Raw genomic sequence first — 16,243 nt, 5'->3', positions numbered from 1 at the left:
TACCAAGTTTCATAATGCTTCACTAAGAAAATACTCATATAAACATTGATTTAATTGAAATCCCTTCCACCTGGAAGGTCTTCACTCTCACTTTGATAGAGAACTAGGATGAAAGGTTAACATAGGTTTGGGAGTCAAAGGAAAGATTTCTCCTTTTATGTTTTTATTAGTGTACAGTTATTACTTCCATACAATCTCATCTCTGGCCTTATTTTGATACTTTCTTTAATTTAAAGGTAGGATGTAGGAAGGACAAGGCATCCCAAGTCAAAACTAAAACCCAGAGAAACCAGAAAACAAAGCTACAGCACTTCTCTTATTCTTCTCCTCCTCTATCACAAAATTCCTATATTCTTCATAATTTTACCTGTGAACTATCAGACTTGGGGGGAAAAAAACAGAAGCTATACTACCAGGACAAAATCTTGAGAAGTTTTTTTTTTTTTTTTTTTTAATGGTAGACTTCAATGTGATCAGGATGCAATGTGCAGCACAGGACAGACAAGCTAAAGTCATCTCTCACCAGCATGTTGGTATTTTATAATTTTGAATCAAGTCACACAGGCAGAAATCGGTTCAGGTTCTAGCAGCTGCTTCCTGGAGAAACTTAAAGGTAACAGCAAAGGGGAAAATATAAGTGGGATCTTAAAATTTATATTTACTTCAACATATTACAGTATCACAAAAATAAATTAGGTTCACTATAGAGAATTTGAAAATATAGAGCCTAGAAAATAATAATCATATATTATCCTAGCACCCAGAAATAAACAGTTTTTACATTTGGGTGTGCTTTCTTTTTTGGGTGTGCTTTCTTTTATTTCTTTAGAAACAATATGGAATGCTTCACAAATTTGTATGTCATCCTTGTGTGCAGAGGCCATGCTAGTCTTCCCTGCATCATTCCCATTTTAGTACATTTACTACCAAAGCAAGCACTGCATGTGCTTTCTTTCAAACTATTTCTTTTTCTCTCACATATATTTTTTTTCAATTTAAGGAGAGGGAAATGCGAATGACCTTGATTTGATCACTACACATTGAATATATGTACCAAATTATCATGTGCCATAAATGTTATAATCTCTATGTCAATTAAAAATTTGGCTAAATTTTTTTAAAAGTACAATTATTTGGCCTATTGAATTTGTATCCTGCTTTTTATACCAAACATTACATGACATGCATTTTCTCCGTCATTAAATTTTCTTGGCAAAACATCATTTTATTTCCCTAAGTGTTATAAAACTTTTTCAACTTTTCTATTACAATTAATACAGTAAAAAATATCCTTGAATTCATTTATAAACTCTTGTGCACTTTCTTAATTGTATCCTTGGGATAGATTCTTAGAAGTAGAATTGTTGGGTCAAAGGGCATGAACATTTTTTAAGTTTTTTTTTATTTTATCTGAGAAACTGCCCTCCAGAAATGCTGTGTCAACTTACATTCCCAGTAGTGGTGCATAAAAATCATTTGAATACAGCAACACTGAGGTATATGTATGTATATTTTTTACTATTGTCAATAGGACTGAGGATCTTCCTGTTTTTAACTCATTTCTTTGATTTTAAAAATAAAGTTGGGGAGCTGGGGTAATGGCTCAGTGGTAGAGCTTGCCTAGCATGTGTGAGGCACTGGGTTTGATCCTTAGCACCACATAAAAATAAACAAATAAAATAAAGGTAATGTGTCCATTTATAACTAAAATAATTAAAAAAAACAAAGTTGGGCATCTTTTCTTATACGTATTAACTATTTATCCCATATTCCTTTTGCTTATGAATAGCCTCATCACTTCTTTATCTTCCAATTGGGTTTTTGGTCTTTTTGTTAAAAAAAAAATTCATCTGTATAAGTTCTTCGTGTGTAAGTGTATTAACCCTTTATTGACCTTATGTTATAAATGTTTATGGTTTTTATGTCATCTTTGACAAAGACATATGTACTATTTTTCCACCATCAAATTTATTAATTCTGTTTCTTTGTTCTCATGCTTAGAAAATCCATTCTTACCCTGTAAATAATACCTCTTTAAGATATATTTATGGTTTCTGCCCTCCCTACTGCACCTTGTCCCTCATAAATGATACTATTTAGAAAGTGATAATTCTCCCTCTGATATATCTGATTTACACAATTGTTATGTTATTGTAAATCATCATTTTTGTAATGTTGACATCAACAACAAATAATCACAGAATAGTTTTCTTAATAAATTATTTTGTCAAATATTAAAAGGAATAGTCATATTATTTTTTTCTTTTAAGGTTGAATTTGGTAATATTTAATTCCTAATTCATTTGCTGTTTTTGGCATATGATATTAAGTAAAAATCTCTTTTTTCCTCTACTGATCTGAATTCTGAAAAATTTGTCAAATACCAAATTTATATTTGGGTCAGTTTCAACATTTGATATCTGGTCTCATTAACCTCCCTGACTATACATATGCCAGTACCAAATTGCTTACTTTATAATATAGCCTAATATCGGATAGGATCAGTTTTTCCTTTCAAACACACCTGCATTACTCTCTAAACCAAATTTCATTGGTTTGTCTCACCAGTTAACACTTCCAGAGCAGCTTGACAAAATAATATTGTCAAAGCCTCCTTAAATTTTTGTAGGTATGTTGACAAGATTCCACTCAATCTATTAACTAGATTGATGTTGGGGAACATCAACATCAATATAATATTGGATAATCTAGTATTTTTCTCATTTGAATTTTCCTTAATGTACTTCAGTTAAGTTTTACAGTTTTGGTCATATGGTCTCAAACATTCTATATAAATTTGTTGCTAATGTGCATATACACTATTGATATCATGAGAATCCACTCATTTTATTTTCTATAAACTAAGAACATCTCTGCAATACATGGAAGCATGTGGAACCTTTGTACTAACCCGTATGATTATACATTTATAGATTAAAAGCTTGCATGTAGAAATTTCCACAGAAACCATCTGTGAGAATCAATTAAGGTGCTTTTAAAGAATATATTCTCCCCTCAACTCCCAACCCTAGGCAACATTCCTTCCTGAAATCTTGAATGCTTTATAAGTACCCAAGAATAGATTGCTATAATTACTAAGATTATCAGCTTCCTAACATGACTCAGGAGGCCCTGCATAGTTAGACCCACACCTCTCTCTCTTCTTCTCTAGTCTTATAGTATCTTACCCTGTGCTCTTGGACTCCCAATCACTACAGAGCTTTAGTACATGTGTTTCCCTCTGCCTGGAATGCTCTCCCTTTTCTTCTTTGCCTATTTAACTCCTACTCATCCTTCAGATCTTTGCTCAGGCATCATTATCTCATAGAAGGCTCTCCTAACTTTCTTGATAAGGTGCAAGTCTCATGGCAGCATGCACCTTCCAGTATAGCACTTGTCACTTTTCCAATTCTGCATTTTAATTTGTTGTCATCATTTCATGTTTGTATCTCCATATCCCCATCTATTTGACCCATCTGGTCCATGGAGGGCAGGACTAAGCCTGTTTACCCCTGGCCAACCACATTTCTTGACACACAATATTCTTTCTGATTATTTGTTAAATTAACAGTTAAAAACACTAACAGTAAATCTGGAGTAACTTGACATTTCTATTACCAGCAACTGTCTTTAAAATTTGGTTCAACTTCTCAACTTTTCAGTTGATTTCAAATATAATGGTAACAGAAAACCCAAGGAAAGAAGAGAATGACAGCTCCACCCATTCCTGAATTTCTTTGTGGATGTTCATCTCAGTAGTCCTTAGGTCAGAATTCCAGGAAGAATTGAGCAATGGTTAATATACATAAAAGTCTGCTGAAATGAAGAGAATTAAAATCCTAAAATGCCATGGCAGAACAATCTTCTATTAGAAGTTAGGAGCACTTGGTTCTTCTGAGCTGGGTTCATTCATTATCTCACTATGCTACAAGCCATGTGATTCTTCATTTTCTCAATTGTAAGATCAGTAAAATGGAATAGATTACCCCTGAAGTCTCCTAATGCCAAATCTGATAAATCTATGATTCATGTGTAATTGCTTATTGTACTTAAGAAAAGCAACTGCTTTTTCTGGCAATTAAAACATTAGCTAACAAGCCATTTGAAATGCCATCCAAGAGTAAACCAAGTTTACTTAAATGAAATTTGGATGGAATACAATATTTGACTTTCCAATATGACTATCACTGAAATCTGTTTTATTCACTAAAATTCTATTTTTAAGTAAAATTCTTTCATGAAGTACTTATGAATTTCAAACTTCAGCAAATCAAAAATGAAAGTGAACTCATCAAAAGATCACTGCCGCGTGTGGTGGTGCATGCCTGTAATCCCAGAGGCTCCAGAGGCTGAGGCAGGAGGATCGTGAGTTCAAAGCCAGCCTCAGCAAAAATGAGGCACTAAGCAACTCAGTGAGACACTAAATAAAATACAAAATAGGGCTGGGGATGTGGCTCAGCGGTCAACTGCCCCTGAGTTCAATCCTTCATACCAAAAAAAAAAAAAAAAAGACTACATGACATAATTGTACACACATTTGGGATGGGGAGCCTTTACAGTGTTAAAATGACCTTTCAACCCACAGTGATCTATAGATTCAATGCAATTCCTATCAAAATCCTAATGGCATTTTGTGCTGAGATTGAGAAAAACATCCTAAATATCCTATAGACTCCCAAGGGATCTTGGATAGGACAAGATTACTTTGAAAAAAAAAAAAAAGAACACAGTTGTGTGCCTTGTAAGAAATTTTAACATATTAGAATAATACATCCTATGACTAGTAACCTGAAAACCATATTAGCTATAAAAACTATAATTACTTGCTATTCAATGTTTTTCTATCCTAAGTACAACCTAAATTATTAAAAGTCTGAACATTAAAATGAAGGTTTTAAAAACACTGATGATAGTTCAGATATAGATGAGTTTAAATATCATAAATAAACTAAGTAAGTTCATTAAAGAGTAAATAAAATAATTAAGTTTGGTCACAACACTTGGATTTATTCCTGGAATGCAAGGATGAATCAACAGACGAAAATCAGTCGATTTAAGACATCACTTTAGTAGAAAGATAAAACCACACTATCATCTCAATGCAGAAAAAGCATTTGACAAAATTCAACACCATTCATGACAAAAATGTTTAAAACACTAAGAACAGGAGGAAACTAACTCAATATAAAAGAGTGCTATATAAAAAATATATACAACAGCAAAAGACTGAAAGCTTTTACTCCAAGATTAGGAACAAGGTAAGGATGCCCATTCTTACCACTTCTATTCAATACAGTATTTAGCTGTCCTATCCAGAGAAATTAAACAAGAAAACAAAATAAAAAGCCTCCAAAGTGTACAGGAAGAATGATCAGATGACATGATCATATATGCAGAAAGCCCTAAACATTCCTCAAAAACACTGTTAAAGACAGGGTATAGTCGCATATATCTGTAATCCCAACTACTCAGGAGGCGGGGACAAATAGATCACAAGTACAAGGCTAGTCTTGGCAATTTACTGAGACTATGTCTCAAAATAAAACTAAAAAGGTCTGAGGATGTAGCTCAGGGCTAAAGCGCCCCAGGTTCAATCCCCAATACTGCCTTTCCCCCAAAAAACCTGTTAAAATAACAAATTCAGTAATGGTTGCAAAGCAAAAATCAATCATATTTCTATACACTAACAATGAACATTACAAAAAGAAAATTAAGAAAATCTCATTTATAATGGTATCAAAAAATAAAATACAATGCTTAGGAATAAACTTCATCAAAGAGGAGAACGATTTATACATTGAAAACTACAAAATATTGTTGAAAGAAACTGAAGAGGACACAAATGCATGGAAAGGCATCCAATGTTCATGGACTGGAAGACTTTACATTGTTAAAATGACCATTCAATACATAGTGATCTACAGAGTCAATGCAATCCCTACTGAAATACTAATGGCATTTTAAACAGAAATTAAGTAAAACAACCTAAATTCCAATGGGATCTCAAGGGATCTTGAATAAGCCAAAACACTCTTAAGAAGAATAAAATTGTAAGCCTCACAACTTCTTGAGTTCAAAACATATTACAAAGCTACAGAAATCAAAATAATGTGGTACTGGCATAAACATATATAGGCCAATGGAACAGAATACAAAGCCCAGAAATAAACCCTCATGCATATAGTGAAATGATGCTTGATGAGGATGCTAACAATACACAGTGGGGAAAAAACAGTCTCTTCAACAAATTGTGCTGGGAAAAATGGGTATATACATGCAAAAGAATGAAATGGGACTCTTATCATACACCATGTACAAATATAGACTCAACACAGATTAAAATCAAATGTAAGACCTGTACTAAAAAACTTACAGAAGATTACAGGGGGAAGACTGTATGAAATAGAATTTTGGCAATTATTTCTTGGATATGACAACAAAAATAAAAATTAATAGGAGTACATCAAACCTAAAAACTTCTGCACATTAAAAGACAAATTATCCAATGGGGAAGGATCAATTGGCCATAATTCTGGGTTTAATTCTGAGCTTTTAATTCTATGCCACTGGTCTATCCTTAAATTGATAACCACACCTTCAATTACTGTAGCTCTGCAGTAGGCTTTCAAATCAGAAAGTGTGAGTCTTCCAAAGTAAGGATATTAATTCCATATCAGATACATAAATTGCAAATATCAACACTGTATATACAGCCTGCCTGTTAGTCAGTTAGTAGCTGTCTGGGTTATCAGATTGGCTACTGGGGTAGGTACTGCAGTGCTTGTGTACAAGCAATCCTTATTTTACTTAATAACAACCCCCAAGCACAAAAGTAGTAATGCTGGCAATTTGGATATGCCAAGGAAAAAACCTTAAAGTGCTACCCCTAGGTAAAATGTTGAACTTTTGACAAGCACGCTAAGATAATTCCAAGGAGAAAGAACAGTATCTTCAATAAATGGTGCTGAGACAATTGGATATCCACGGGCAAAAGAATTTAGGCTCAAAAAGGGGGGATCCTCCTGACCTTAGCTTTGGCAGTGGAAGAAACGCATAAGAAGATTCTCAACATCATTAGTCATTAGGAAAATGCAAATCAAAACCACAGTAAGGTACTAATTCTTATCTATTAGGATGGCTATACTAAAAAATAGAAACAAACATGCTCACACACATAAAAATAATACAGAAAATAAAAAGTGCTGTCAGAAGTGTGGAAAAAATGGAACCTTAAACATTGCTATTAGGGATGCAAGTGGTTCACTGCTGTGGAAAATAGTTTGGCAGTTCCTCAGTAAGTTAAATATAGAATTACCTCATGACCCTGCGATTCCAGTCTGAGGTATATACCCAAAATAATGGAAAACAGGTACTCAAAATACAAACAAACTATATGAACATGCTTGTTAATGATGGCACTATTCACAATAGCCAAAAGGCTTGAAGTAGTTCAAATGTCCTCTCCAGAAGAATGGATTAAAAACTGTGGTATGTAAGTACAAAACAGTTATCCAGTTACAAAAATTGAAGTAATAATGCATGCCACAAAATAGATGAACCTCTGAAACATTATGCTTAGTGAAAGAAAAGAGAACACAGAAGGCTATGTATTATATGATTCCATTTACATGGAATGTATGAGACAGATAAATTTACAGAGATGGGTTGCCAGGGGCTAAAGGGAGAAAGGAATAAAGACAAACTGCTCAACAGATAAGAAATTTTACTTTGAAGTGATAGAAATATTTTGGAAGTACTCAAAGGTACTGGTTTTACAACTGGGAATTTACTAAATGCCAATGAATTTTTCACTTGAAAGTGGTTAACTTTATATTGTGTAAATTTCACCTCAGTGCTTTAAAAAAGTGATCTATGACAGAATTATATCAAGAGTACTTAATTATAAGTATCAAATGAAATCTGACACATATTTCTGAAGATAGTTTATCAAATAAAATAATCGTAATTTTTCCCCAAAAACTAGATTTAACAGTCTCACAGGTCTCATGTGATATTAATGGTTAACATCACTAATTGTAAAGCATACAAAATTTTAGTAGCAAGACCAGGAAATACACTTGTTCGTGGATAATGATGGTCCCTAGAACTTGAAAACTGATATTTTTAAAAATATATAGTCATCCAGCAAACCAATCTTGGTTTCTAAATACCATTTTCCAATACAAGGTACAAGGTTCCTTGAAAAAAGACTGATTGGAGGGTTAGGTCAGAGAAAATGTAAAATGAACCTGGAGTTTCATGTGATGCCAGAAAGTAAAGAAGAACCTGAAAAAAAGTTGGGGGGAATGACCAAAGGATTCAGGAGCCAATCTTAAGGCACTCCCAATGGCCTAAAGCTAGAACAACGGAACAACAAAATAATGAGTGTGCTAGATCAACATCTATGGGTCCATCCTGTAATAAATAAGTCCACAATTACATGAGGGAGAAGGAACAATTATTCCTATAGAAAAATTCCAATTAAGAAATACAGAAGGAATGAGGGAAAGAGAAAAATGTAATTAAGCAAACACTACAATAATAATTGCTATAGACAAGATCCACTAATGCATACTAAAATTAACTAGTGAAAGTTAAGGGGGAAAATGATATTTGCACACTCTCAAAGAATCTCTCCCAAAGTGTTTTTCATTATAAAGAGGGAAAGAGTAATTTTCAATGCAGAAACGCAGGAGGCACCACTTTAACCAAGTGAGGGTCATCAACATCACCAGGAATAAGATTTATCAACATCACATACCCCCAATAGGCTACATTAAGAAGGACACAGCATAATTTCTTAAGACTGCTTACAACATTATAATATGGCTTCTACCTCCATATTACCACTGAAACTGCTTCATATTGCCAAATTCAAACACTTCACATATTCATCTTATGTATCACCTCTGTGGTATAACATTATTAATGATTCCTAACTTTCTGAAGACCCTTTTCCCTTAGCTTCTAGCATACCAATCTATTCCACTTTATTAACCTCTCTGGCACTACTGATTCTTCTTAAACATTTCCTTCCCTTTAGATACTGATGAGTTCAGGGGCTAGGAATGTAGCTTGGTGGTAGAGTTCTTGCTTGGCAAGCATAAGGTCTTTGGTTCAATCCCCAGTAAAATGTGCCCCACGCATGTGCACTTACACATACATGCAAATATTGATGGTTTCAGGAGATTCTTCCTTGGCCCTCTATTTTTTTCTCATCCTATAAAGTCCCCAGAAATTATCCATTACCACCCCAAAATAAATAAATAAATAAATAAACAAAATACCTCCAAGACAATGACTCTCAAACTTTACACCTTAAGCCCAGACCTCTTCCTTGAGTACTTACCCTATATATGAGACATTTTCACCATATCTCAAGCAGCTTAAACTCTATATCACCTAAACTGAATGAGCTTATTTTTTCCATCTATTCTAATTCCCCACCACATGAACTGCTCCTCCCTATCTTAATTCACAGCATCAGTATCCACCCAGCTGTCTAGGCTAGAAACTTAGGAGCTATTCCCTATTCTTCTTTACCCTTTGTATCAAACTATTCATTAACTCTTGCAGCTTTACCTTCTGAACATCTCCAAAATCAACACCATAACTCTCCCTAAGACCTTGTCCCTTCTCTCCAATATTACTATAAACACTCTATGTTACTTACAAACAAAATGTCTCCACATTTCCAATCTTGTCTACCTCCAATCCACCCTCCAATCTTCAAATTTTCCAAAGAAGACCTGTTATTTACCATTTCATCCCCCTAAAATACCCTTTCTCCACCTACCCACCAGGCCAACATCTACCTACAAGCCTTTATTGACTATCTACAAATTTTTCATCTGGAAAATCTTTCCTGACCTCTCTAGATTGAAGGTGTTTCTCCATTTCTGGGCTCCCATAAAATCTAGTACACAGCTCTATGAAAGCAATTCCCACACCTTACTTGGATTGGTTTATCTGTTTTCTCCTTAAAAATCTTAATTTCTTAATAGCCTAATCATATGAGCTGTATAGGCAGTCTCTACAAAGATTGTATTTTATTAAAGAATCATGGTAAAACAAAATTGTATGACCTTGTCTGCCAGCGTCTACCAAATGGCAGGTGCTAAATCAAAGTAAAAATGGCTTAATTCAATACCCAGCACCCCAAAAATGGCTTAAGATGATAGTGGCATTTCTTTTGTAAATATAGAACTGTTAGGTGGTAATAAAGCCTAAAAGAATAGTATGATTTTACTACTTTTGAATGTATGACAATATTCTAAGCTAATAATATATGAAGATCAGCTTAAAAGACAGTTTTTAAATTTACATATAGGTTTATTTTAAAAGCTTTAATCTAGCTATTCATCAAGGTAATTGATCTATCTGGGTACACAAAAGGTCAACTAAATAGGAAGTAAAATTCATCAATGAGAATTGTGACAGTAGAGCTAACAAGATGAAGGGAAAGAAATAACTCAAAAGACCTGTATTAGAGTTTTAGTTCTGTCACTAATTAGCTGGAGCGTAACTGAACTACTTGAGAGGAATTCAAAATAGAAATAATTATAATAGCCTAACCATATGAGCTGTATAGGCAGTCTCTACAAAGATTGTATTTTATTAAAGAATCATAGTAAACCAAAATTGTATGGCGAATTTTAAAGGACTTAATAATTCACAAAGTACTTTTACATGTATCATTGCTCCAGAATTGTGGGAAATTAGTAAGGTAAATCTTATTCAAATGCTCATTTTGTAGTCTAAAAACACTGAAACTGAGATAAAGTAACTAAGGGAAGGGAATACTCTCCTGCTTCTAAACCCTGCCCTTTTTCCATGGTACAAAAATATTTGTTGACAAGTCCTAAAAAGTCTCATGACAGGCAGTGCAGGTCCTTATCACTTCTCTCCTATATTACTTCAATATCCTCCTAACTTATGATACCCCTATCTACAATTCCTGTCTATTTCTAATCTGTCCTTCAAACTGCAGCCAGAAGCACATTCCTGAAACAAATTTGAAAATGTCATCCCTTATTTAATATTAGCCATCCCTCAGTATCCAGGGAGGATTAGTTCCAAGACACCACCCATACCACAATCGAGTCTCTTATATAAAATGGCATAGTATTTTCATAAAATATACACATATCCTCACATATATTTTAAATCACCACTAGATTACTTTTAGTGCCTAATACAATGTAAATGCTACATAAAGAGCTACAATATTGTGTTGTTTAGGGCAATGACAAAAAAGTCTATATATATTCAATATAGATGCGATTTTTGTCCTGAACTATTTTGATCTGCAAATGATTGAATCTATGATGCAGAACCCAGGGATATGGAGCATCTACTATACTTTATAGACTAGACATGTCCAATAGAACTTTCTGTGATGACAGAAATATTCTATTATCAGCTTGTATGGTCAAATACAATAGCCACTTAGTCACATATGGCTGCTTAGCATTTAAATTATGTCTAATGTGACTAAGCTACTGTTTTTAATGAATTTAAATAGAAATTTAAATAGTTACATGTAGCTAATACCTACTATACTAGACAGTGAAGCACTAATATGGAGCCTTTATTTTATTTCCTGATCCATGAGAAAAACCACTAAGTAAGTAAGTAGAGACAGAAAATGTGAAATTTTAAATTATTTTGTAAACTAAAAACATTGTAAAAATAGCTAGTACTATTATAAGTATAGGTTACACCAAAGTGCTAGCATAGCTGTCTCTTTCTTTCTTTCTTTCTCTTTTTTTTTTCTGTATTTCCTAATCTTTCAATAGTGGGTATGTACTGTTTTGGTAACTCTTTTAAATATAAGAACCTGTTTTGAAAAAAGAAAGCTAAGTATATATAGCTTTGTATTAGGCAGAATCAAATACAGTAAGCAGAATGCCTGTGTTACAGAGTAGAAGAAACCACTGAAATGAACAAAAAAACACAGGGCCTCAATCTTTAAAGAATCCTACAATAAAATAACAATGAAAAATTGGTTAAATCTAAAAGCAGCAGAATATTTCCAGGAAAACATTGCAAACATGTTAAAGACCTTTTCACATTATACAAAATAATCACTGAGTCACATACAGGGATGTTAATATGTATTACTAGTAGACAAAGTGAACTAGACTTCCAATAAATGAATATATTAACACAACCTAAAAAAGGACAGTTCACCAACTGAAAAGATTAAAAAAGATTTTTTTCTATTATAAAGACAAATATATACCAGGCTTGGTAACCCATGCCTGTAATCCCAGCTATTTGAAAGGCCTAGGCAAGAGAATCACAAGTTCAAGGCCAGTCTGGGCAACTTAGCGAGACCCTGTCTCAAAATAAAATTTTAAAAAGGTGGGGGGAGGGATGGCTGGGATGTAGCTCAGTGGTAGAGTAACATGAGTAAGGCCCTGGGTTCACTCCCAAGTACTACCAAAAACAAAAATACAGAAGAAAGAAAAAACACAAGTATATCAAACTTTGCCTAGTTATCTAAAATATCACGGTACAGTTTGTCTTCTAGCTTCCAAACCCATCCTCTCTTCCAGAGGTAAGCACCATTGCCAATTTGGAGTACATCCTTCCAGTTTTCTTTGCATTTACATGCATGCGCGCGCGCACACACACACACACACGCACACACACACACACAGTTATGGGCTAAATTGTGTCCCACACTTCCAAATTTCATATTTTTGAAGTCCTAATTTTCAGTATTTTATAACATGACTGCTTTTGGATATAGATCCTTACATGAGGCAATTAAAAAGTTAAATGAGGTCTTTATGGTGGGCCCCAATCCAATATAACTAGTGTCCTTCTAAGCAGAGATCAGGACACACACACACAGAGGAAACCACATACCTGATCCTCTTGAAACTACATGCAAAATAAAGTGTGTGTTGGTGCATTTTTCTAAGGAGAGAGTCCATGGCTTTTATTAGTCTCAAAGGGTCTAGTGTTGTAAATGAAAAGCTTATAACACTGTTATGAACTTTGGCTTCCCCTTACTAATCTTAATAACTAATTCAAATCAATGTGTCAATGGCTTAAAGAATGTTATTTATTCAACTATCTGATTGATGAGTCCTTTGAATTACTCCTCTCAATTCCCCACTGCCATTTTCAAACTAAGACTTTTATATTTCTATTCCTTATCATTTACAGTCTATGTAAACTTCACCTTTATTCACAACTTTTATAATACTGCTATTGTTCTTCACTAGGTGACCTTAAAACCTATGCTTACTTTCCTAGGTGATTTCAGAACTTATTTTACTTTTTCCTCCATGTTACTACCATCTCTCCAATAATAACAAATACTAAATTTGTCATCAGTCTCAATTTTTCTACTCCTATCCTTAGATCTACAAGTGCCATGAGAAGAGGCAGAAAAATACAAATTTGTGCCATTAAAAGTTCATACAAGGTGGGCACAGTGGCGCATGCCTATAATCCCAGTGGCTTGGGAAGCTGAGATGGGAGGATCTCAATTTCAAAGCAAGCTTCAGTAAAGGTAAAGCACTAAGCAACTCAGTGAGACCCTGTCTCTGAATGAAATACAAAGTGGGGCCGGGGATGTGGCTCCGTGGTTGAGTAACCAGTTTAATCCCTGGTATACTCCCCTCCCCCCCAAAAAAATTCATACTTCCACTTTGCCAACATTGCTTCTGAAAAGCTTATTACTACCAATAAAACAGACTCACAAAGAGGCACTATATACAAAGAGCACGTCCCAATAAATTAGAGTTGGGAAACACCTTAGTGATCTGGTAGCCAAATATTATTCATTTACAGAATCAGAGATCCTAAAGAACAAATGCATTAATTAAAGAAGTTAATAAAAAATAAAAATTTAGCTTAGATGTTCCAGGGTCCTGGCCCAATGATCACTCCACTATGATATGCTGTGCCCTTTGAACACCAGTTGTTTTAACCTCATTAATAGTTTAAAATCAAAATGTTTTAAATTATCTGTATTTTCTTTATAGTAAGACTAAATTATTATTGGCTCAGACCCCTTAATAGTATTCAATATCATTCCTCTGTAGCTTATTAGGTGAAAATGACACAAGGGAACAATTAAAAGCTTTACTGAAATCAAAATAGACTGTACTTTTAAGTGCACTGTCACTCTCAAGAAGAACTGAATAAATTCTATATATCTTATTCTTCTTAAAATCAAGCTGGCTATTTCCTAACAGCTTTTGTTTTTGTAATGATTGCAAATTATTGTTTATTGATTTGTTCAAGTATCTCCTAATACCAGAGCCAAGACTAAAATCCAACTCTTATGATCACTGGTTTATCAATGTTCTTTCTGTAAGATTAACCATATTTAAAGTGAGTTGTGATCCTCAATGATACAAAGTCAGTTCTATCTTTAAGAAGATACCTATTTAAGTTATCATTAATGGTTATTTATTCTGCTTCTTAGAAGTTAACATTACACAATGTATGCATGTATTAAAACATCACATGGCACCTCATAATTAGGATAATTTTTATGTTTTCTTTTTTTCTTAATAACTTTATTTTATTTATTTATATTTATGTGGTGCTGAGGACTGAACTCAGTGCCTCACACATGCTAGGCAAGCACTCTACCACTGAGCCACAACCTCAATACCAATTTTTATGTTTTCATGTATCAGTTAAAAATAAATTTAAATGTAAATGTCTTTCTTGGTCTCCCAATAAAAGTACTATGCTATGTTATGGATATATTCACCCAGAACATCTATGTTTAAACAATCATCAATGTGATGGGTTAAGAGGTGGGGCCACTGGGAGGTGATTAGGGCATAAAATTGGAGCTCTTGTGAATGGGATTAGTGGCTTCAGAAAAGAGCCCCACAGAGCTGCCTTGCCTTTTCCACCAGTGAGGACATAGTTAAAAGGCATCGTTCATGAACCAAAGAGCAGGCACTCACCAGAAACCATCCAATTTATAGTATTTTGTTACAAGAACCCAAATAGACTAAGATGATTAGTCTAAGAAATTATTTCTTGAAGCTGAAGATGTATGTCAGTGGTAGAGCACTTGCATAGCACATGCAAGGCCCTGTGTTCAACAACCAGCACTGCAAAGAGAAAAAAGAAATTCTTTCTTATATGCACATTAAATCCCTCTTCCTTCAACTTAACTCACCATCTTTATATCATAATTTAATGCCCCAGGTAGGGTCGGTATTACTCAACTGTTAGAAGGACAGCTTTTAACTTTAAGCAATCATCTTTCCTGTATTTTAAGTGTCACCAAATCTCCTCCTACCCTTTTGAGTTCCATGCTAAACCATCTATTTAAAGACACCCTTATTTTTTCCTGTAAGTTCTATTTTTCATTCTCAGTATATTTTGGGTCTGTTCAGTAATCACTGTAGTGATATGCACCTATGCTGGGAAAGTTAAACATGAACTAGGATCTCTAAAAAGTAGAGTAGGAAGATTATTTGCCTAATCATCATTATATTCCCACTTTGGTTAATATGAATGCTAAAAAAAGTGGTCTTTTAACTTTCATCTGCTTGGTTAACTATCAGGAGTCAGTCAGAGATGAAAAGTGTAAAGAGGGAACTTACTATTAGAAGAAATTAACACTCCCATCCATTGTCCCTGAGGCCAGAGCCAACAAGTAAAAATAAACAGTATCTATCCAAAACAACTACACAATGGTACACACAAAGTAAGCATGCTAAGAAAAAAGGTGTGTTAAACCTCACTGGGAATATCTCAGACAAACCTAAGAGAAAGAATAGACTATTTTGCTGCATGTCAAAGGGCTTGAGCTGGTAAAAAGCAAATGAAAATTCTGAATCTGGCATGAAAATATAAGCAGCTCCTTGAAACTACTCTCCAGCAACACTGGTAAAATTCTAAAAGAACAACCATTTGAAGTCCCTAGAAATGGTCCTGAGGGCATAAAGCAAATGAAATAACATTTATTGAAGAAAATATATGAAAGCTCAGTAAGAACAGCAAGAGCCTGTGGTGATGAACCAGAACATACTCCCCGCCTTCCCGTCCCAGTTCAGTGATATGAAAAGTCCACTGGAGAGAGACATGGACCGCTCCCCTCAAGTTCCTATCTTCTAGGAAAGGCAGAACTGAAGCATTTCTCATTCTGCCCTCAGGGACTTGTTGCTGAATCTAAATTCTGGGTTACTGTGCCAAAAAGGAAAGAGCTCCCTTGTTCCACACATCCCCACTGGAACAATATAAGCTCTGCCTT

At 34.3% G+C, this 16,243-nt stretch overlaps 1 protein-coding gene and 1 non-coding gene across 2 annotated transcripts in view; both read right to left on the bottom strand.

The window, feature by feature from the left end:
* The window catches only part of Abcb7 (ATP binding cassette subfamily B member 7), a 104,406-nt gene that overhangs the window by 78,623 nt on the left and 9,540 nt on the right, over positions 1-16,243 (bottom strand). The gene's annotated exons all lie outside the window — the stretch shown is intronic.
* Positions 831-935, bottom strand: LOC114081515 (U6 spliceosomal RNA). The gene has a single exon (XR_003580816.1). It is a non-coding gene; the product is annotated as a U6 spliceosomal RNA (small nuclear RNA).

This window comes from Marmota flaviventris, chromosome X (genome assembly GCF_047511675.1).
Source record: "Marmota flaviventris isolate mMarFla1 chromosome X, mMarFla1.hap1, whole genome shotgun sequence".
Taxonomy (NCBI): Eukaryota; Metazoa; Chordata; class Mammalia; order Rodentia; family Sciuridae; genus Marmota; species Marmota flaviventris.
This window is presented reverse-complemented; position numbering and strand designations above follow the sequence as displayed.